This window comes from Equus quagga, chromosome 9 (assembly GCF_021613505.1).
Source record: "Equus quagga isolate Etosha38 chromosome 9, UCLA_HA_Equagga_1.0, whole genome shotgun sequence".
NCBI classification, from domain to species: domain Eukaryota; kingdom Metazoa; phylum Chordata; class Mammalia; order Perissodactyla; family Equidae; genus Equus; species Equus quagga.
This window is the reverse complement of record NC_060275.1, coordinates 39,766,691-39,788,346: the sequence shown is the minus strand read 5'-3', so window position 1 is coordinate 39,788,346 and position 21,656 is coordinate 39,766,691. Positions and strand designations below refer to the sequence as shown.

The 21,656-nt window shown below is 37.0% G+C and overlaps 1 protein-coding gene across 1 annotated transcript in view; it reads left to right on the top strand.

The window, feature by feature from the left end:
• Window positions 1-21,656, top strand: part of ASXL3 (ASXL transcriptional regulator 3) — a 164,094-nt gene that overhangs the window by 117,551 nt on the left and 24,887 nt on the right. The gene's annotated exons all lie outside the window — the stretch shown is intronic.

The following is a 21,656-nucleotide window of genomic DNA, read 5'->3' as shown; positions in this document are numbered from 1 at the left end:
TGTATACTTTTTAGTACCATTTAATTTATTTATTAAGGAAGAAAGCCAGATTGAGGTAGGATGAGGATTGAGTTAAAGAAGAAAAGAAGTAGAGAGTATATACATATCTTTCAAGAAATTTAGTTATGGGGGCCAGCCCCGTGGCCGAGTGGTTAAGTTCGCGCGATCCACTGCGGCGGCCCAGGGTTTCTCTGGTTCGGATCCTGGGCACGGATGGACATGGCACCGCTCGTTGGGCCATGTTGAGGTGGCGTCCCACATACTACAACTAGAAGGACCCACAACGATAATATACAATTATATCCTGGGGGGATTTGGGAAGAAAAAGCGGAAATAAAAAAAAAGATTGGCAACCATTGTTAGCTCAGGTGCCAATCTTTAAAAAAGAAAAAAAAAAGAAATTTAGTTATGAAGTGGAATGGTCATAAGGATAACTGGAGCAGCATAATTTAGGGAGAAAGATGGGGTTTTGTTTGTTTGATTTATTTTTTCACATAGGAGAGGATTTAGTATGTTTAGTGATCAAAGGGATAGAAGTCCCAGAAGGAGCAGTTAAATAATCAAGATAAAATGGAAATTGATTGCTTACTATTATGATCCCTTAAAGGACAGGGGTGGAGAAGGTAGTGATCAAAGTGCTGGTGGACAGATTTTCTTTAGAAGGAAGGCAGAGCCACCGTTTCCAGAAAAACAAAGGGAAGAAGAAAGTGGGTGAAGAAGATGGATGTTAAGTTTGGTAGTGGAAAGTCCAGGGACTTCCTGTCTGATCCCCACAGCTTCTTTTCTCCCCTAGAAAAGAAGTCAAAATCATGGACAGGTAGCGATGGGCAGGATGAGAATAAGAAGGAAGGTAAAAAGCTTGAGGAGAATGGAGTTTGAAATAGTCAGTGAAGAGCGACAAAGGAGTTCACTGAAAGAAGCACAGTTGTCTGGCTAGAAAGTGATAAAGGACCCAGAGTTGACTTAATTATTAAACTTGTCTGCTTAAAGGAGTGATGTTTTTCCAAAAGTACTAGCTGTGGAATCAGAAGGTCTATTGTGGATTGGGCTTTTGTCATATGGGTGTATCTAAATGATGAGAAGGGCGAGAATCTTAACATGGCAGACCAGAAAATCTAAACTTGGAAAGAGGGGGAATGACGCAAGAAGAGTGACAGTTGGCTGGGTGAGAGTAAAGGGATGAGTGGACAGCGGGTCCTAATGAGTTCATGAATGATCATAGTAGGAGTATATGGACGAGCAGGCTGGAAGGAGGGAGGTGGGTCAGCATAATGTATATGTGATTAAATGTTACAGCGATAAAGAGGTTTAGGAGATTTTTCCCAAAACATTTATCATCTTTTGTCTTTTTTTTTAGTTATTAGTAGCTCTACAAAACTCTTAGTTTTCCTTTATGATGAGAGGTTTCATGTCTAGCTTGATATATTCTGTACAAGATTGGCACAGATGTTAGCTCAAGGCGAATCTTCCTCAAGCAAAAAGAGGAAAAATGGCAACACATGTTAGCTCAAGGCAAATATTCCTCAGGAAAAAAAAGAATGTATTCCCCAAATATCCTCCAAAGTATTCTGATCTTTTTTTATATATATATTTAAAAATTTTTTCCTTTAGATTTTAGAAGGATGAGTCCTGCAGTTTTTTTTTTTTTCCCCAAGATTGTTTTCTCTATTCTGGGACCCTGAATTTCCCTATGGATTTTAGGAATAACTTGTCAATTTCAGCTTGTCAAAAGAAGCCAGCTGGAATTTTGGTAGGAATTGTCTTAAATCTGTAGATCACTTTGGAGAGTATTACCATCTTAACAATATTAAATCCTCTCATTCATCAACATGGATCTTTCCATTTATTTAGATATCCTTTAATTTCTTTCAACTGTTTTTTAGTTTGCAGAGTGTAAGCTTTGCATTTCTTTTATTAAATTTATCCCTTAGTATTTTATTATTTTTAATGTTATTGTAAATGGATTTTTTTTTCTTAATTTCATTTTTGGATTGATGAGAAGTCAACTGTTCATGTCATTGTTGTTCCCTTGTACATAACAAGTCATTTTTCTCCTGCTTTTTTCAAAGTTCTCTTTTTGGCTTTCAGCATTTTTACTGTGATATATCTGGGTGTGGATCTCTTCACATTATCTTGCTTAAAGTATGTTGAGCTTCTTTGATTTGTACATTAATGTTTCTTATTAAATTTGGGAAGTTTGGGCCATTATTTCTTTGAATATTTTCCTGCCCCTTCTCTCTCTCCTCTCTTTATGCTACTCCTGTACCCATTTCTGGGTGCACTTAATTGTGTCCTACATTTCTCTGAGGCTCTGTTCCTTTTTTAATTCGTTTTTCTCTCTATTCTTTAGGATGCATAATCTCTAGTGCTCTGTCTTCCAGTTTGCTGATTCTTTCTTCTGCCAGTTCAAATTTACTATTGAGCCCCTCTAGGGAAATTTTCATTTTAGTTTCTTTAACTCTTTAATCCAAAATTAACAAGTGGTTCTTTTTCATAGTCATTTTCTATTTTATTGATATTCTCTATTTGATGAAACATAGTCGTTGTACCTTCCTCAATTTATTTAAACATGATTTTATTTAGTTCATTAAAGATATTTGTAATGGCTGCTTTGAAGCTTTTTTCTGTTAAATCCAACATCAGGGCCTCTCACAGGCAGTTTTCTTGCCTGATTGTTTTCCAGTTGATGGGTCACTCCTGTTTATTTGTGCCTCCCTCCCTTTCTGGACATTTTAGGTTATATCTTGTAAAATCTGTATACTGATCCAACTCCCCTCTCCAGGGATTCTTTTTGTTGTTGTTTTCTTATTAATTCGATTAGAGACTTGACTGGATTATTTTATTGCAATTGATTTTCCCTGCAGTCTGAAGCCTCTGATGTTGCTTCTCTAAGGGCACAGCTTTGGCCATGATCATAGTCATGCTGGAGCTCTCTGTTTCTTTCCCTGACCTCTCTGTTAAACTATTATAAATACCTATGTTAAATGCAGTAAGTGTTTAAAGTATTTTTTTCCTTAAAGAAGAAGAGTATTTCTTTTGGTTATAACTTATTTTATCATTATCATAATTTTGAGGAGTTTGTTAATATTTGCTTTGGGGAATGGGATCATTAGTTTATATTAGGTTTTCAGTGGTCACGATAAAATTACATTTGCCATTCATAAACATTGTGAGCCTGCTTCTAAGAGTTCTGTTTCCTTGGTAAGCAATGGGGATGAAATTCATGGGTAGATATAGTGACTGTGCTCAAAGATTTTGCAGTCTCATTTGGTAGGCATCCAGCACTTAGGCTCAGTTAGGCTCCTTAGGCTCTAACTGCTTTATTGTTTTTAACAATGCCCTGGGGCATAAATTTCTCCACAGTGTGATCCAATTAAACTAGAACCCCTCCCCCACCTTTGCAGGGATAGTTTTGAGGCCAGTTTTTGAGGTTTGTTTGGACCCTAGGAGGGTGCTTCTTAGCTGTCTCTTTCCCTGATTCTCTCTGGTAAACTAGTTGACCTGTGGTTTAGCTTGTTGCTTTCAGAGAGCTACCAGTCTCCTCTTAATTGCTCACCAGCAAGATATCCAGTCGTTTCAAGAACACCCTTTGGCTTGAGCTTCCCTACACTCTGTTTTAAGTAAAGTCAGTTCCTTCTAGGAGACCTTAGAAGCTCTCTGTTCTTATGGACTCCCTCTCCACCTGGGAAAAATCTAGAAGCACTGTTCCAGAACTTGGGACAAGATTGACACTTGCTTCAGTAGTAGAGCGTTGGTTGAAGGTGGTAGCCTCTGGTCTTCTCATCTTGCCTCTGCTGGGATGGAACCTCCACTCCATGAGTGAGCTGGATGAGGGCTTTCAGGGTCCCAGGATTCTTGGCTGCCATACCTGGGGTAGAGCCACCACTCCTGCGTGATCACTGGGGAGAGAAAAGGAGCCCCTGACCTCTTGGCTATGCTTGCCAGGAATTTAGCCTCTGCAGCTGAGGGCTAGAGGGGGATGAGAAGTGCTATTGACTTGTCCCTCCCGTTGAGTTACTCTATTCTTTACTGGGAGCTTAGAGGAAAGGGAGCCCCTCTTCCTGGCCACACCACCTGGAGAGGAGCTTCTCTCACAGGGACCTGTTGGGTGGAGGAGTGGGTTGGGGTTTAAGTGGCACAGACTCTTGCTGTAGTTACCAAGATTTAGTAGATTTTTTGAATAACTGTTTCTTCATTTGCTATATTCTCTTAGGAGAAATGGTTGTTTTTTAAAATAATTTTCACCAGTATGGTGGTTTCACTGGGGAATGGGTTCACAGAGCTCTTCACACCACCATTCTGCAACTGGAACTCTACTACTTTTAGATTTTTAATGTAACTTTTATATATAGTAATAAATGTTGGTTCAAATTGTTTTTCTTTGCTGTATTACAGAGTATCCCAAAGCCATTTATTAAATAAACCATCCTATTCCCCCAAATGGCATATTAATAATGCATGGATATTTTGTTATGTGTTCTAAGGTGGTAGGTATTCAATGAAGAATACTTTTTCAATGAAATTCAGATTAACATCTTATTTCTATGAGTAAAAACACCTCAAAAAACTGCTTTAAATTCTTCTTATCATCTTAGATTACATTTCACATTCAGACTTCAGAGAGGAAAGTTGCAGTTTTGCTAAGCTTTTTTATATTGTGGAAGCTTGTAAAGAGAGGGTTTTGGTAAAGTATAGATAACCTGAAGACACAGAGAGCTTGAGAGTTTCCCTTATTAATACTCATATTAATTACTTGTGGTAATTGTTTAAAGTACCCTTTCCTCAAAGAAGGAGAATATTTCTTTTGATTATACCTTTAATTTATTATTATTTTCTATAATTTTGAGGAGTTTATATTTGTTTTGGAGAATGGGATAATTAATTTACATTAGATTTTCAATGGTCACAATAAAATTGCATTTTGCGTCTCATAAACACTGAGCCTGTTTCTAAGTATTCCATCTCTTTGGTAGGCTGTGGGGATAAAATTAATGAGTGGATACCTGTACTCAAGGACTTTACAGTCTAGAAGACAAGTCATATATGCAGTCTTCAAAAAGGGTTTGCTAAGTTCTACAACAGAAGTATGCCATTGAAATGTGGGAGTTCAGAGGTGATAATGATACTTAGAGTACACGTATGTTTCATTTGTTTTTCTTGCCTAAAGTAATTTTGCATCAAGCCTTTATAGATTTGTTTTTATTAATTGATGTTTTAGTGCCAACGTTTTGGTTATTTAAATCTGGTGTTTTGTACATAGAGATATCATTAAATAAATGGTGAGTGAAACAAGGAAAGAATGCATTGATGGAGGGTTGAGGAAATCCTTCAAGTGGTTCAATTTCCCCATTTTCTTTAATCTCCTCTTGGGATTGTTTCCAGAATGTTACTTTTTGTATTCTGTGTTCTCATTTAAATTATTCATCTAATGTTTTATCTATTCAGAGATTCCATTGAAAGGAAAAGAAGGAAGCTAGGAAAAAACCTGTTAAACAGGACTGAATAAGCTCTTATTGATCTCAGATATTATTTGATATGTTTAATAGCTTTGATATGTTTATTATGTTAATATATTTCAGTGCTAATATAGATTCGATTCTTAAGAAATATTTTTGTTTTCTGCATATCTTAAAATACACATGCATACGCTTTATATTACAAAAGACAAAATAGCTTTATAGCATTAATGAAGCTAACATTTATTGTGTTTTTAATATCAATTAAGAATACATTTCATTGGGGAAAAAATAGCATTGGGATGCACCAACTTTACACAGTTCCATTTCCAAAACTTGAAGATATTCTGCAATTTTTTTTATTTAACTGAGAACGTTTTCTTTATTACCAAATGTGTTTGACAATTTTATTTAAATTAAAAGATATCATCAATTAATTATTATAAACTTTCACTTTGTATAAAAGAAACTATATTCAGCAGCAAAGTGAAGTTTTACTCTAGATTTTTTAAAACACATACCAAATGACAGATAATTACAAAAAAGGTTAAACCTACATTATGTTAAGCGAGCTCCTGAATTTACCCTGGTCATTTCTGATTTTGTCAATGTTAGGTCTGCCTCAGTCACCACATCGATCTTTCTTGCTGTTCAGTAAGTCAGCTATTTCTTAAAATGAGCGAGTAATGGAAGGAAAACATAATTATTCCTTATTTTTATGTAAATGTTTTACTGAATTGGAACATGCATACTGATAAGTGCCCATCTGATAATTGCATAGTTTTATAAATTTTTAAAAAGTGAGCACACCCTTATAGCTGGCACGCATAGTTTTAAAGAGGGGGGCGTTCCCTCGCACTTGGAGCTCTTCTTTGCCTCCTTCAGTTAACTGTCACTCAAAGGAACCCGCGATCCCGACTTTTATCACCATCGACTAGTGTTGTTTGTTTTTGAACTTTATATAAATGAAATGATTCAGTGTGTACTCTGTTTTGTTAAGCTAAATGTTCTGTTTGTGAGATTCGTACATTTTGCTGTCTGTGGCAGTAATTAATTCTCATTGCTGTGTAGTGTTCCACTGAGTGATCATGCCATGGTTTTCTCATGGGTTCTCTTGATGGACATTTGGGTTTTTTCAGTTTATGGCTATTTTGAGTAACACTGCTCCGAACACTTTGTTTATCTATGTTTTTTGGTTCCCCTACATCCAAAAATCCTTGGGGTATATGCCTGTGGGTCTAATTGCTGGATCATAGACTGCATATATTGCATTTATTCAGTGTTTAAAAATAGTATTAAACAGCTTTCCAAAGTGGTGACCCCAATTCCACCAGGAGTATGTGAACATTCAGTCTATTCCACATCTTTACCACGACTGGATATTGTCAGTGTTTATAATTTGTGTGTGTGTGTGTGTGTGAGGAAGATTTGCCCTAAGCATACATCCGTTGCCAATCTTCCTCTTTTTTTGCTTGAGGAAAATGAGCCCTGAGCTAACATACGTGCCAGTCTTTCTCTATTTTGTATGTGGGATGCCTCCACAGCATGGCTGATGAGTGGAGTATATCCGCGCCTGGGATCTGAACTTGCAAACCAGGCCCCGGAAGCAGAGCACACGGAACTTTTAACCACTGAGCAGTGGGGCCAGTCTCAGTGTTTATAATTTTATGTCGTGGTTTTCATTTTCATTTCTCTGGTGACTGATGAGGTTGAGCAACATTTTATATGTTTTTGGATATTTGGATATCCCCTTTGGTGAATTACGAGTTCAAGTCTTTAGTCCACTTTTTTTATTGGGTCATCTTTTTCTTATTGATTTGTGGCAGTTCTTGTGTATTGTCTTTTGATCCTCTAAATAGTGTCCTTTGATGAAGAGAAGTTCTTAATTTTAATATACCAAATTTGTTGATATATTAAGCCTTTCTGTATTATGATGACAAATGTCCTTGTGATACCTTTACATTTAGATCTAGAAATCACCGGGGGTTGAATGTGAGTGTGGTATGACATACAGATTGTTTGATTTGTTTTATATGATATCCGATTTGCCAAACACATTTTATTGAAAAGGCCATTCTTTCCCCCACTGCAATGCAATGTCACCTTTGTTAAAAACAAGTGACCAGATATGTGTGCTTGTACTAGACTCTATTCTTTTACGTTAGTCTTTTTGTCTGTTCTTGTACCCAAATCATCTTATTTTGATTATTGGTAGCTTAATATCTGGTAGAGGCAGTCCACCAAATTTGTTTTATTTCTTGGTTATCATTGGCCTTTTATATTTTTGTAGAAATTTTGGAATAGTATCAATTTCCATAAAAGCCCATGGTTTTAGATTAGGGAATGCATCACATATATAGACCAGTTTAGGGAAGAGTTAAAACTTTTGCCACCTTGAATCTTCTAATTCATGAATCTAGCTTGTCCTCCTGTTTATTTGTCTTCTCTAATGTCTCTTAATAACTGTGGTAGTTTTCTTAGGAAAGGCCTTACACATCTTTTAATAGGTTTGTTCCTACTTAACTGCTGATTTTTTGCTGCTATTCTAAATTGTTTCTGTTTTATATGTTGAAGAGATAGAAATAAATTTTTATATATTGATTTTTCCCCGTGAATGTGGTAACTTACTAATTCTAAAGTGTATAGTTTCTTATGAATTCTCTGAGTATACAATTATGTTGTCTCTAATAATTACAGTTTTATTTATTCTTTTAAAATGCTTATATCTTTATTACATGATTGCTCTGGATAATATCTTCAGTACAGTGTTGAATAGAAGTGGTGATAGCTTCCATCTGTATTGTGTTTTCAATCTCAGGAATAAAGATTTTTCTCTTTCACCTTTATGGAGGGAGCTTAATGCAGATTTTTTATAGAAGTTTTTTATCATATTAAGGAAGTTTTATTCTTTTCCTAGTTTTCTGAGTTTTAATCACAAATAGTATTTTCTGCATCTATTAAGATGATTGTTTTATCCTTTATTATATTAATGTGATAAACAACCAATTGTTTTTCATATAGTAAACAAAGTTTTATTCCTGGAAGAAACAAAATACACACACACACAAATGCAATTTGCTAATTTTTTGCTTAGGATTTTGACTTTTATGTTTGAGGGAGAATTTGGCCTGTAATATTCCTTTCAAGTAATGTCCTTGTCAGATTTTGCTAGTAAAAGTAATGCTGGCATATTAAAATCACTTAGTAAATATTCTATTTGATGGAAAAGTTTATAGAAGATTATTATTTCTTTTCAAAATATTTGGAGAAATTCACTTGTAAAGTTATCTAGGCCTTGAGATCTCTTTGTGGAAAACTTGTAATCATAGATTCAGGGCCAGCCCTATGGCCTAGTGGTTAAGTTCGGCACTCTGCTTCAGCGGCCTGGGTTTGGGTTCCCGGGCACGGACCTATAGCACTCATCGGCTGCCATTCTGAGGTGGTGACCCACGTACAAAATAGAGGAAGATTGGCACAGATGTTAGCTCAGGGTGAATCTTCCTCAAGCAAAAATAAGTAAATAAATAAATAAAATTGTAATTATAGATTCAATTTCCTTAGTAAATGTAGAATTTCTCTTAAATTCAGTTTTTGTAAATTGTTTTTTTGAGAATTAAAAAATTAACAGCTCTATTGAAGTATAATTGACGTAAAATAAACTGCACACATTGAAAGTGTACAAGTTGATTAATTTTGACATATGTATACATCCATGAAACCATTACCACAATTAAGATAATGAACATATTCGTCACCCCAAAGAATTTCCTCATACCCTTCTGACATCTTTACAATAGTCAGTCTTCCAATCCATAAGCATTGTATGTACCCCATTTCCCCCATTTACTTAGATCTTCTTTCATTTTTTTTTAACGTTTTGTAGTTTTCAGTGTCCAGCAGGGTTTTTCAACCTTAGCACTAATGATAGTTTGTGCTGGATCATCTTCTACTGGGAGGGTGGGCAGGGGCTTGGGGAAGGCTGTCTGTCCTGTGCATCATAGGATGTTTGCCAGCACACCTGGCCTCTGCTCACTACATGTCAGCAGGATCCCATACCTCTAGTCCTAACAATTAACAGTATTCTCTAGATATTGCTAACTATCCTATAGGGGACAAATCTCCCAAGGCCAAGAGGTTGAGAACCACTAGTGTAGATGGTCTCACACATGTTTCATTTGGATTGATTTATTTCAAAAGGGTGTTCACACTATTGTATATAGTATCTTTCTAAAATTTCATTTTCTATTTGGTGCTGGCATTTAATGATAACATTGATTTCTATGGATTATGATTCAACAATTCTGCTAAATTTACTTGTTATGCTAATAATTTTTGTCAATTTAGGAAAAAAACTTGAGCTGGCACTTCAAAAAGCATGTTATGAAAATGGTCAATAGACATGAAAAGCTCAGCTTCATTAGTCAAGTAAACACAAATGAGACTGTGATGAAATACAACTACACATCAAGGAAAATGGCTAATATTACAAGCAAACAAACATAAAAATAAAAAAACTTATGGGGCTGGCCTGGTGGCACAGTGATTAAGTTTGCACTTCCTGCTTTGGTGGCCCGGGGTTCCCCTGTTCGGTTCCAAGGTGTGGACCTAGCACCACTTGTCAAGCCATGCTGTGGCAGATGTCCCACATATAGATTAGAGGAAGATGGACACAATGTTAGCTCAGGACCAATCTTCCTCAGCAAAAAGGGGAGGATTGGCGGCAGATGTTAGCTCAGGGCTAATCTTCCTCAAAAAAAACCCCAAACATATATAGACCATAACAGATGTTGGTGAATAAGTGAAGCACATGGAACTCTTGCTTTACTGGGAGTATGCAACCACTTCGAAAAATGCTTTGAGAATATTTATTGAAGTTGACCCAGAATTTAAATTCCTACGTTTATAACCAATGGAATGCTATATATATTTACCAAGAGACCTGAGCAGAAATGTTTATATGGCCAGACTGTTCACAAGATTCAAAACCTGGAAACTACTGAAATATCCATGAACAGCACAATGGACAAAGAAATTGCTGTGTAGTATTCCAGTGTGAATTTACCACAATAAGAGCAAATGAACTACCTCAACATGCAGCAGTATCAGTGAATCTCACAAGTATGTTGAGCATGAGTGCCCAATACAAAAGTATATGTGCTGTGTAATTCCATCTCTGGAAAGGCCAAAGGCAAGCAAAACTTATCCATGGTGTTATATTCTCCTTGGGGGTTAGTACCTGGGAGGTAGCACTTCTGAGTGCTGTTACTGCTCGCTCTTCATCTGGATGCTGATAACATCCGAGTGTTCAGTTTGTGAAAATGAATCAAGCTATATTCTTGTGATTTGTTCACTTTCTATATATGTTACACTTCAATAAAAAGTTATAAAAACTTTTTAAAAAAGTATTCTTCCCATAATTTGGCTCTGTAATAGCCAATTTGGTCTTTCACCCTTGCAACTGGAGTTATCTTGCTCCTCCTTCCCACCACCACTACATAATCACCACCACCACCCCTAGCCCATCACGCCATGAGGTTAGTAGGTCTGGCTTCAAAGCTGAGTCACAGCTTTTGATCTGGATGAAGTGTGTTATTTTTCCCCTACTTCTTGTACCTTGTTTCATTGGTGACTCATTAAGGTCAGCTAGGAAACTGTAATTAGCGTTAGTTTCAGTTTAAAAAAATGCATCCATAATTGGATTGCATTGACTAGAAAGAGTTGTTCATGATTAACTTTTTTTTTAATTTGAGTTTTCTCTTTCACTTGATCATAGTTCACTTGGAGAGGGGTACTTGTGAGCTTCCGAATTATATGTTCAAAGACACGAAAAGTAGGTTCTCCCTCTTAGTCTTATTAAAGACCTGTATCTCTGTAGTCATCTTTTTAAAAAGTATTGATTCAAACCAATATAAATTTTCCTTGAATTTGTGTCCTTGATTTGGTTATCTAATTTAGAATTTCCTACTTATTTAGATACAGATCTCTTGGTGAAAACTTTAATTTCACTTTCTCGTTTTTTCTTGCAAACTTGAGAGAGTTGTGCATCAAATTATTTTCTTTAACCGTATAATGTACTATATGGATTTTCAGTTTACCTGGCCATATTAAATTTTTTATTCTATTTCTTTATTGAATATTTGGAAAATTTTGTTTATTTCAATGTTTTTGGAAAAGAAATATTTTACTAAGCCTTTATTTTACAAAAGTTTTAAAAAATTATAAAATAAACTTAGATATAAAACACCTTAAGTCTTATGCATATCGTTATATTTTTTCTCTAATGTTTTAAAATGTTCTTATTTTTTTTCATTTTCCCAGATTTATTATTTCGCTTAGATTTTCTATTTAGTTTCCTGTATTTAGTCCAAGAGAGCAATTTTGTCATTTTAGAATGAATGTAAATATCATAGTTTTTCTTGAATTGATTTCTAAATTAACTAAATTACATCTTATTTTGTAAAGAGATGTTTGAATTTATTTTATTGCCATAATTTCTCTACTCCTTTTAGGGAAATAGATCACTTTTTATTTCTAATGTTGACGGCATTCACATTTACTCTTTTTTTTTTGGCCTTTATATGCAAATTCGATGAATATTCTTCCTATTTAATTTTTTGATTTGATTTTGTGCCATATGCCTCACATTGGCTTTCAAATTATACATGATTTTCTTCCAGAATTTAGTTTGGCTCCCCTTGCCTAATTGTGTACGATATTTATTTAACTGCATTTTATCCCCGTTTATGAGGTAGGAACTATATCATGGGCTATCTGAACTCCCAAATGACACATTGTTAACTTGTCAGTGTGCAGTTATTATTTCATTAGATGGAAACATTTTTCAGTTATTATGATAATGAATTGTGCCAGTGGTAACTGATGTTTAAACAGTTTGGAATTTTAAAAGCCATCTCTCCCCTTTATCATTTGAGTACATTTGGCAGTTGATTTGATTGTTTGCACGTAGGTCATATGTGGCCTGTGGGTGAGAGCATATGGTGGCATCAGATAGCTCTGTGTTGGGGGCAGGGACTGTGTGTGGGTATCTTTTGCAGGGGCGATGCTGCATTTTTACAGTATGGCTTCCCTAAGAATGCCTCTTAGGGCTCCCACATTCTCACATTTTTTACCTAGTCAGTTGTATATCATTCAGTGATACAAAACTTCTGTCAAAAAGATTAAAATTCAATGCATTCCTACAGTTGCTGGAAAAAACAGCGATACAGTCGTAAAATGTGCAATTCTTATTTTCCTATGTTTCCGTACTATATGAAATTAATTAAGTAGGTCCTCATACTCCTGCAATTTCTAGTTGATGGACAATAGATTATTCTTTAGGTATTATTGTTTGCTTGCTAAGATGAGATATAGAATTCAAGGGAAAACAGATAATGTTTTGACAAAAATTTGAGAACTATTGTTGATTCTACAGTTGCTGTTATTTTGCTAAACTTCTTCTCATACTCTTTTTAAGTGTATTTTTAATCACGAAGTACGGTTTTGGCTCTTTGTTTTCTACTTTATAGATTTACTGCAAGATATGTTTGCTTTAGAAACTCATCCTTTTTAATTGACAGAGAATATGGCTGACGGTATTTTAGTAATTCCTGCCATTTAAAGAAGAATCGTATTATAGTTTTAGAGTCTAAATGATTGTTACTCCTGGTATTTACATTGACACACCTAAATAAAGCTTGACATTCATTAAGATTACTTGCTTGCAGGCCTGAACAGAGAGATAAGAGATATGGAAGAATTTAGGTTTTCGGGGAAGGAGCCAGTCATTTAATCATGCTTTTATACTCCAGAATACTTGTCTGTTTTGCCTGTAGCTTGCAAAATTGGCTGACAAAATGAGTTTCCTTGTAGCTGCTCTAAAACAAAAGCCCTTCTGATATTTTTTAAGCTAGTTTTCCTGAGAGACTTTTTAGCTGCCCCCAACTTCTACAAAGTTTTTAGCTCAGAGCACCAAAAAAGGCTTCAGGGGTCTATTAAATGCCTGAAATGCCGTGCAGCATTTGTATGTGTGTGTGTGTGTGTGTGTGTGTGTGTGTGTGCACGCGCGCATGCATTTGCCTATTTGTTTGTTTATTTCTAGGGTATTTTCGTCAAGGTAGAGACTATGTTGCTGTAACAAAGAATTCCAAAAAAGGGCAGCTTAAACATGATAGCACTTTTTCTCCTGTGTAAGAGCCTGCAAGTAGACACTTGGCCCATGGTAATGAGGCAGGTCTACGCTTCAGAGTTGCTCATTCCCCAGCTGGCACATCCACATTCTAGCTCAAGGATTGCGGAGGGCAAGCTTACAGAAGTAACGCACAAGGTACACACATCACGTTTGTTCACATTCTCTGTTGAGAACTTAGTCTTATGGTCACAACTAACTGGCAGAGAGTCTGGGAAATATTGTCTCTAATGTTGCTGTTTGTTATTATACGCAAATGAAGGACGGAGCGGATAGTGGGAGACAATTAGCAGTCTGCCACACAGTTTTCCTCCATAGTTTTCATTCAGGGCAGAAAAGTCATCGTGAACCCAAACTGTTTAAAACCCCTGTTGTGGAGTAAAAGTTCTCAGAAGCAGTGACCCTATTTTAAAATGCATATTTTGTAAAGCCTTTTTTTCCTGTCTTAAAACAAAAGTCACAGAAAATGTAACTTTCCTGCACACAGATTTTTAAAAATCTATAAATAATATGGTGTAATATACAAAATGAGTAAATTATTTTTAATAAATCGTTGTGTGTTTCAGTATGTAAATGGTCAGCCATGCACCTCTGCGAAGGCTCGTGGGGGTAGAATAACCACAAACACACACACAGAGAACGACTGATTGCCATAGCTACAGCTGGACACTGAGTAGTAGGTTGTTGGCAGAAATGCAGAGTTAACTTCAGTAATGCGGTTTTCCATGAACAACTTTTATAAAAGTTCTGAACACAGCAAATTGCAGTATTCCATTAGGTGCATTGCTGGAAAGAAAATTCAGTATATGTTAAAACCCATGCAAAAGGGCAGTGTTAGAATCCAGTCTTGGATCACCGTAGCAGGTGTTTTCCTTGAGTGCATGTCCGCTGAGTCGTTTGTAAGGCATATGGAGTGCAGAGCAATTCTCCATTGTGTGTGGTTCTGTGCACCTTACGGGGCCTCTGCATCTTTCCTCTTTGTCCACTAAAGGCCAGGAATGCCCCCATAATGTGAAAGCAACCCCACCAACACACACACTTCAAGTGGCATTTTTAGTTTTAGAAAGTTTTTCCCTTAGAAGTCGTCTTTGACTCTTGCCCTTTCAGTTCTCCAGTGGTAACCCTGCGCCCACATGCACTCTCGTCCTTTGCATCTCCGCAGTGTCTGTGCACGTGTTTCGGTACAGCCACCTTCGAGGATTCAGATTACCTTCAGTGCAGGTGGCCACCAGCTCACAGAATCACACCACTCATTGAGCTTGTCTGCATCTGCTTTTTTAAACACTATTTCACCCTGTTTCCATTAACTGTCACTTCTTTGGGCTTGATCTTCGGATTTGCTGTCATTGTTTTTTTTTCCCATTCCTCTACCTATGTCGTAGAATGTTGGATCTGGAAGAAATATTAGATATCTTCATTTTGATCATTTCATTTTACATACCTTTTAAATGAGTTTCATACAGTTACAGTAGCTTGCCCAAGGACATACGGTTAGTTCTGTAAAGTGGGCCAAGGGTATTTCTTAGTGCGCCCATATTTCCCTTGAGAAGCAAGCATCCTTTTTATTCTGTTTTCCCCAACTCAGCTTTAGACCCTAACTTATTTACTGAATGGGTGGTATTCTCCAGGCCCGTGGTGTACACATGTCTCCCCCGGTCCCCATACTCACACTCCCTAGTCTCGCCCATCTTCTCCCCTGGTCCTTCTCTATGTGGCTCATGATGAATTCATTCTGGAAGGACCTGTGTCATCTCCCCTCTATTTCTCTTTGCTTAAACTTGCTTATTAGTGTGATCTTGAATCTGCTTCTTGGTAGGGACCTTTTCAAGCCCCTTGTCCATTTTTTGATGACTGGTTTAGTTAAAATTTATAATTGGCAAAGTCACTTAAGTGGGAACAAGTTGAGTACAATGCTTTAAAGTACACTGAGCATGAAGGAAGGTGGGAGGTTCTTCCACCTGGCAGCAGGTCCCTCTCTTCCTTCCACATACCCCCAACAGTAAGTGACTCAGGACACTGGACATGAAGGTCAAGTGAGGTCTCAGTATTTTACTTTATTCCTGCTCCCCCGTGAAATACTTCATGCTATTCATACACTGGGGCTGAACACTGTGTTGGAGACTGTGTTTTAGATTGCTCGCATAAGTTCACTGAACTAACTAGGTTCTGCACGTTTTTAATTTAAATTCTGGATCTACATGACCTTACTGAGACTTTTTTTAAGCTCTCCGTTTGCTCTGGATTTTTTTTCCTTATTCCTGCTTCTGAACCAGCAACTTCTTTAAAAACTCAGCAAATTCATTCCTAACACTCTAGGACCAACCTGGCATGTACAGGTCAGCTGTGTACATTAGCGTATTAAAAAACTCAAGGCCTACACATTTCACCCCACTATTATCTCTTTCTTGTCACTTTAGCCTTTTTAAATGTCGTTTAGACATTTTATCACATTCAATTTAGCCTCTGTTATCCCTCAAACCACAGTAACTGGGGGAAGGGTAATTTGGCCGTAGGGACTGGACCCAATACAGACTTGTAATATTCAAAAATACATGTGAGTAATGCCTGAGACATCACCTTTGTATGAGTAATATTTGTGTCTTTAGTAATGATGTTTCTATTTTTATCTTTAGTTTTAGAAAAGATCTTTTTTTTCATGTTTATTGAGTATTTACAGAAAAACCAAGAGTGTCAAAACTAGTTTTATATTTTATGACCTCTTTACATTTAAGAAGTGTTGGGGGGCTGGCCTGGTGGCATAGTGGTTAAGGTTGTGCACTCCACTTCTGCAGATCCTGGGCACGGACATACACACTGCTTGTCAAACCATGCGGTGGCAGCATCCCATATATAAAATGGAGGAAGATAGGCACAGATGTTAGCTCAGGGACAATCTTCCTCAAGCAAAAAAAAAAGAAATTTGAGATGCATAAAATTAAAAATGAAACTTTTGAGATAGAGGTAAAGAGACACATGGCAGCTGATAAAGAGAAAGAGGAAGGAGTGTGGTCATTATATCAGAAACCCCCCTAGTGAAGGCCCTGTGTTCGAGAACACCACTTATTTCAAAGATTCCTGAAATCAAAGGCAAAAGACAAATGCTAAAAGTCATATAAACTTTATTTTTTTAAAAAGGAATCATTAGTTTGCATGTAAGAGGTGCCAAGCAGTGTTTGAATAATATTTCAATGGCGATTCTGTAAGAATGGCGAGGACATGGTCCACAAAGGCCATTTCTTATCCTTACCTTTGACAGCAGGTTGAGAATTCATTGAATTAGAATTTATAAAGATGGGTCAATTCAGGGATAGAGTAATAAAGTAGAGTCCAGCTCTGTAATTCTCTATTGCTCTGACTTGCTATACTTTAGATACTGGAAGGCAACATTTCCTATAGAGCATCAGTCTCACAGAATGTTCTATGGGGAGCAGTACTTTGAGTTTTCAGGAGTTTGAGAAAAGCTGCATTGATTTGCATAGAAAAGTCTCCAACTCTGTAGTGATGGAAATTGCTGAACTTTTTGTAAACAGTATTTCTCAAATTTAATTTTTATTTATTATTTCCCTAGGAACATCTCATGGGTTACTCTTATAGAATGTATTTTGGGAAATGAGGAAGTAAAGGAATAAAGGTTTGGCATATCGCTAATCTGTGACAGAGGTATTTCAAATATCAGGTGACGGAGAGACATTCTCTGTTACTAACACAGGGAGAGTTTGTGTTTTAGAGTTTTCATCTAGCTGAGTGTCAGTGAGATTTGGGTGGCATGTTGGCATTTTGTTATGAAAATTTACAGGTTGATTTGGAGTCTTATCTGTATGAAACTCTACCCTTAGAGTGTGCTATAAGTTATTAATTTGCATTGCAGTCCAACTTTTTTCATGGTCTTTGGCTTTCTTTGCAAATGGAATTTCTTTCTCCAGTGAACTGCACCCTCTTTTCAAAGTGAAAAATGTTTAATAGATTACTCAGTGTAATACTTTTTAGTTGTATTTGTTTGGCCTTACTTAGGTTGCAAGAAATAGAGATCTGCTGGGGAAAAAAAACAAAAAAACTTTAAGTAATTACGGGGAAGGAGGAGGAAAACATACACTGACCTCTCTGATCTTTTGGTAAACAAGTGTGGGGTATTTTGGTTCCTCTCAAGATCTCTCTTATGGTATTTCAGATCTTATTCCTTTCCCTGAGACAGAGAGGAGGTGATTAATTGATTCTGTTAAGTCATAGAATGTCGCTCTGTGATAGCTTTGCCTCTGGCACTGATCTCTGGACCAGTCAGCTATGGCCTGGGTAGTAGGACTGATTTTGCTTAAGGCTAAGGGGCTGATTTCTCAGAAGTGGGTAGGAGTGGTCAGGTGACCAGCCAGCACTAAGGCAGCAAAGCTTGCTCAGTATACCAGATTCTCCAGCTGAGAGACCTCCTTTCAGAGCTGATAGTCCCTTCCAAATGTTGCTTCTTAGACATCATGGTATCTGTATTCAGGTGCTGTACACTTAAGAGGATTTTAAATTTTATTTTTCTAATTGATTTAATATATTTTTATTTTAAATTTTAATTTAAAAAAATACTACATATGAGGACATACTTGAGAATTCTGAGATTTACAAGATCACCAACTAAGCACTCAGTAAATAATGGTTAGTGTTATGTATTAATCTTTTAAAATTTCCCTCCTCATATGTAGTATGTTCTCAAATTTCGCTCCTCACTAAGTAGTATGTTGGGTTCTTTGCATTTATTATTCCTAATGCATGTAACAGCTTTGCAAGTGTGTTTGCTTTTCCCATTTGAATAATGAGACAAACAGAGACTCAAAGCTGTTAAGAAAGTGGAGCATCTTCAGACAGTTAGAAAATGCAGAGCTAGGATCAGCAGCCCGATTTTCTGACTCAATCCAGTCCTCTTTGCACTGTGATGTGTTGGGTTACTTATCTAAGGAGTATACCAAGGAATGTCTTGTGTATATATATCAGATGGTTGTTGGTTTGTTTTAATTTCTTAGAGGATATTAGAGGAACCAGGATATACATAAAATTTAAATCCTACCAGAGTATTCTTTCCATTTTCTGGTTTGTGTACAACTGATTGATTTAATTGGAAAGATGCATTATTCACATTTTGAAATATGTTGTAGTAACGTAACTGTGGTGTTGACAACCCCAGGTGAAAGTTCAGATCCACTGTCTGCTTTTTTTTCCTCTGTCTTACTTTACATCAAAGACAGTAACTAAAAGTATCTCCTGCTGTCTGTATGTTCCTTATAAATCAGTTGTTTATACACCCTAACAAAATTGTCTTTTGGGCATTGGCATTGAAAGACTGGATAAGGTTACATAGATGCATCAAACAGTGATACAGCTAAACTGCAACAAAAATTAGTTTATTTAACAGTATTTATTAAGCACCTACTCTGTCATGATCCCTGCCCTCATGGAGATTGGTCTGCTCTTTTTCTTTATAATCCATCTTCTTTGATAATACTGCTTAGAGTCCTGTATTCTCTCCCCCATGCCATAGACACAGGTACACTCAAACACACCCATCAACAGATCATTTTCTTTCTCAGCTGATAAAGGAGAAGCAATCAAATGAGTTTTCTTCATCTCCCCTGTATTAGTTCTGTGTACTGTGTAACAAATTACCCCAAATTTACTGTCTTAAAATAGCATGTTATTATCTCACAGTTTCCATGGGTTAGGAGTCTGGGCACAGCTTAGCTGATTTCTTTGTTCAGAGACTTACCAAGCTAAAATTCAGGGGCCTGGCTAGCTGCATTCTCATTGGCCACTTGGGATCCACTTCCCAGCTCCTTCAAGTTGCTGGCAGAATTCAGTTCTTCACAACTGTAGGGTTGAAGCCCTCAGCTCTTACAGGTCACTTCTCTCCATAGGCAGTTCACAGCATGGTTGTTTGCTTCTTCAAGGCCAGCAGGAGAGTGTTTCTGCCTTCATTGGTTAAGATGGAGTCTTACATTACATAACATAATTAAGAGACTGACAACCCTTCACCTTTTCCATTTTCTTTCTTTCTTTTTTTTCTTGGTGAGGAAGATTGGCCCTGAGCTAACATCTGTTGCCAATCTTCCTCTTTTTTTTTCTCCCAACAGCCCCAGTACATAGTTGTATATCCTAGATGTAAGTCCTTCTAGTTCCTTTATGTGGGATGCCACCACAGCATGGCTTGATGAGCTGTGTGTAGGTCTGCACCCAGGGTCCAAACTAGCAAACCCTGGGCTGCCGAAGCAGAGCATGCAAACTTAACCACTACACCACCGGTCTGGCCTCTCCCATTTTCTATTGGCTAGAAGCAAGTCACAAATTCTTCTCACACTCAAGGAGAGGGGACTGTAGAAGGGTGTGACTCAGTGGGGGTGCCCTAGGGTGTATCTGCCACACTCCCTACCAAATAATAATAACTATTATTATAGCTAAACTGCTTGAGATCATTCCCTGAACCAGTACTATGCAAATTATTTTACATATATTTGTCAATTTAATCCTCATAAAACTCTATGAAGTAAGTAGTTATTCTTAGTTTACAAATGATAGAACCGAAACATGGAGAAGTGGATCCTCCAGCTAAGAATATCAATTTCATCCAAAAAAAAAGTAAAAAAGTAACAAACTTTGTTGCCACATGTTCTTTCAGCTACCACACTCTCACTCCATTTCCCTTCATAACAAGATTCTTTGCCGTCCTTTTCAGAGTTTTGATGGCTTCTCCTTCTTTACCCACCCCAGGGCTCACTCCTCCCCCTCCTTCACATACACCTCTGCCTAGAAATTAATACCTCAGAGAGTCCTTCCTGCACGCACGTGCACCTAGAACATTATCTCATTGCACTTGTTACTTTTCCTTCAGGGGCCCGTACACAGTTTGTCACTGCAATTTCATAGGACAGGGACTGTGTCTCATTTGTTTATTGTTGTATTCCCAGCACCTAGCACATAAAGGTTTTGAGTGGAAGAATGAATGCTTATGTGTTAATTAAAGGAAGCCATATGGTATAAGGGAAAAAGTAGCGTTTAGGGGGATAAAATCCTGCTTCACCAATTACCTACCTCCATGGTTGTTGTAGGTACTATATTAATGACAGTTATTATTATAGTTATTGAACAATAAGTGGATTGGGGCCGTTGTTAAACTAGCAAGAGGAGGTAAGAGGTACCTTCAGGCATAGATATTAACAGACGACAAAGGGGGAACTAAAGGCATACTAGGTACCCAGGCCTGGGGTTACTTAGAGCATCGTTTCCTTCTCTGGGCACTTACCATACTGTAATAATGAGCAGCATCCTTTTCTGTCCCATTCTAAGTGCTAGGCTCTTGTGGCAGCAGAAGCTGTCTGTCCATTTCACAGCTCCTGGCATGTAGTAGATTCTTTTGAAATGTTTGTTAAAGAAATGAGTGACTAATAAATAGTCACTTAAACACAGCTGTTCAGTATATTACAAGTGGAAACAGTGATTCATTGATTCTCACTACATTATCACATAACCTTATTTTATCTAGACAAGAACATGAGCTTGATTTTCACTAGATAAAGCATTAGTATTCTGTTTCATGGTTGAGTACATTGGAAATTTGATTTTTTATTTTCTTCCCACAGAGAGAACACTGATGAAAATACAATTATATAAGAAATTGTCTTTTAAGACGTACACACATTCTCCTATTTTTTAAAACTTGTTCAAATTTTGTCTGCGTTTGGATTAAAAAAAAAAAACTTCTCATCAAGGCCTATCAGATTGTCCCAATATGTGGCCAGGAGTTGTCCACAAAGTGTAATAAAAGAGATGAACCATAAATATCAAAACATACTCGTCTGCTTTTGAGAAGTTGATTAACTCTTGGTTTGTCAATGACTTTACGTTTGCCTTTAGATTTCTTTATTTCATTTATTCTCACCTCTTCCACCACAGGCTACATCTCTTCTGAGTATTGGAGACGTTGTAGCACTTTGAATAGAGATTCCTCCCCTTGAAATTTGAAACAGGATGATTCTTCCGAAAGG